This window comes from Moschus berezovskii, chromosome 7 (assembly GCF_049115385.1).
Source record: "Moschus berezovskii isolate FMDL1 chromosome 7, NW_MosBer_1.0, whole genome shotgun sequence".
In the NCBI taxonomy this organism is placed as follows: domain Eukaryota; kingdom Metazoa; phylum Chordata; class Mammalia; order Artiodactyla; family Moschidae; genus Moschus; species Moschus berezovskii.
Genome location: NC_142466.1, coordinates 61961827 through 61964778, shown reverse-complemented (window position 1 = coordinate 61964778; position 2952 = coordinate 61961827).

Genomic DNA, 2952 nt, shown 5'->3' with positions numbered 1-2952 from the left:
CTTATCACCAATGAACTAAAGTTTAAAGAGGTAAGTAACAAGTCCAAGGTCAGAATGCTAACAGCCAAGCTGAGATGAGAACCAGGTCATCTGACTGCAAAGCCTATATTTCTTTCACCTCCATTTATGGGTATATACTATGATCCCTGCACAGGGCTGGGATGTTTCCTCCCTAGGAGCTCAACCTGTGAATCAGTTCAGTTCAGTTCAGTCGCTCAGTCGTGTCCGACTCTCCGCGACCCCATGAATCACAGCACGACAGGCCTCCCTGTCCATCACCAACTCCCGGAGTTCACTCAAACTCATGTCCACAGAGTCAGTGATGCCATCCAGCCATCTCATTCTCCGTCATCCCCTTCTCCTCCCGCCCCCAACCTTTCCCAGCATCAGAGTCTTTTCCAGTGAGTCAACTCGTCGCATGAGGTGGCCCGAGTATTGCAGTTTCAGCTTTAGCATCAGTCCCTCCAATGAACACCCAGGATTGATCTCCTTTAGAATGGACTGGCTGGATCTCCTTGCAGTATAAGGGACTCTCAAGAGTCTTCTCCAACACCACAGTTCAAAAGCATCAATTCTTCGGTGATCAGCTTTCTTCACAGTCCAACTCTCACATCCATACAAGACCACGGGAAAAACCATTGCCTTGACTAGACGGACCTTTGTTGGCAAAGTAATGTCTCTGCTTTTTAATATATTATCAAGGTTGGTCATAACTTTCCTTCCAAGGAGTAAGCCTCTTTTAATTTCATGGCTGCAATCAGCATCTGCAGTGATTTTGGAGCCCCAAAAAATAAAGTCTGACACTGTTTCCACTGTTTTTCCATCTATTTCCCATGAAGTGATGGGACCAGATGCCATGATCTTTGTTTTCTGAATGTTGAGCTTCAAGCCAACCTTTTCACTCTGCTCTTTCACTTTCACCAAGAGGCTTTTGAGTTCCTCTTCACTTTCTGCCATAAGGGTAGTGTCATCTGCATATCTGAGGTGATTGATATTTCTCCCAGCAATCATAATTTCAGCTTGTGCTTCTTCCAGCCCAGCGTTCCTCATGATGTACTCTGCATATAAGTTAAATAAGCAAGGTGACACTATACAACCTTGACGTACTCCTTTTCCTATTTGGAACCAGTCTGTTGTTCCATGTCCAGTTCTGACTGTTCCTTCCTGACCTGCATACAGGTTTCTCAAGAGGCAGGTCAGGTGGTCTGGGATTCCCATCTCTTTCAGAATGTTCCACAGTTTATTGTGATCGACACAGTCAAAGGCTTTGGCATAGTCAATGAGGCAGAAATAGATGTTTTTCTGGAACTCTCTTGCTTTCTCCATGATCCAGCGGATGTTGACAATTTGATCTCTGGTGCCTCTGCCTTTTCTAAAACCTGCTTGAACATCTGGGAGTTCACAGTTTACATACTGCTGAAGCCTGGCTTGGAGAATTTTGAGCATGACTTTACTAGCGTGTGAGATGAGTGCAATTGTGCGGTAGTTTGAGCATTCTTTGGCATTGCCTTTCTTTGGGATTGGAATGAAGACTGACCTCTTCCAGTCCTGTGGCCACTCCTGAGTTTTCCAAATCTGCTGGCATATTGAGTGCAGCACTTTCACAGCATCATCTTTCAAGACTTGAAATAGCTCAACTGGAATTCCATCACGTCCACTAGCTTTGTTCGTAGTGATGCTTTCTAAGGCCCACTTGACTTCACATTCCAAGATGTCTGGCTCTAGGTCAGTGATCATGCCATCGTGACTATCTTGGTCATGAAGATCTTTTTTGTACAGTTCTTCTGTGTATTCCTGCAACCTCTTCTTAATATCTTCTGCTTCTGTTAGGTCCATACCATTTCTGTCCTTTATCGAGCCCATCTTTGCATGAAATGTTCCCTTGGAATCTCTAATTTTCTTGAAGAGGTCTCTTGTTTTTCCTATTCTGTTGTTTTCCTTTATTTCTTTGCATTGATCACTGAGGAAGTCTTTCTTATCTCTCCTTGCTATTCTTTGGAACTCTGCATTCAGATGCTTATATCTTTCCTTTTCTCCTTTGCTTTTTGCCTCCCTTCTTTTCACAGCTATTTGTAAGGCCTCCTCAGACAGCCATTTTGCTTTTTGCATTTCTTTTCCATGGGGATGGTCTTGGTCCCTGTCTCCTGTACAATGTCACGAACCTCCGTCCAGAGTTCATCAGGCACTCTATCAATCAGATCTAGTCCCTTAAATCTATTTCTCACTTCCACTGTATAATCCTAAGGGATTTGATTGAGGTCATATCTGAATGGTCTAGTGGTTTTCCCTACTTTCTTCAATTTAAGTCTGGATTTCGCAATAAGGAGTTCATGATCTGAGCCACAGTCAGTTCCTGGTCTTGTTTTCGCTAACTGTATACAGCTTCTCCATCTTTGGTTGCAAAGAATATAATCCATCTGATTTCGGTGTTGACCATCTGGTGATGTCCATGTGTAGAGTCTTCTCTTGTGTTGTTGGAAGAGGGTGTTTGCTATGACCAGTGCATTCTCTTGACAAAACTCTATTAGCCTTTGCCCTGCTTCATTCCGTGCTCCAAGGCCAAATTTGCCTGTTACTCCAGGTGTTTCTTGACTTCCTACTTTTGCATTCCAGTCCCCTATAATGAAAAGGACATCTTTTTTGGGTGTTAACCTGTGAATACCTGTGATTAATTTAATGCCCAGATAAAAACTCCATCAATACTCATTTTTCCTTTCTATCTTAGGTTCCAAGAGAAAGAGTCAAAGGACTGCCTAGTTTTATTTAAAAGCGCTGCCAGTTTATGACAATTTTGTGTCACTGTTTTGTATGTGCTGGTTCTACTATTTCTATGCTCTGCTACTATTAGATGATCACTCTTCTCTTAAGCTCCTTTTGCTTTGCATCATGTTTATCTTAGAAGCAACTCCAAGTGATTTACAAATGAGCAAGGTATAAACACAAGTAGTTTTG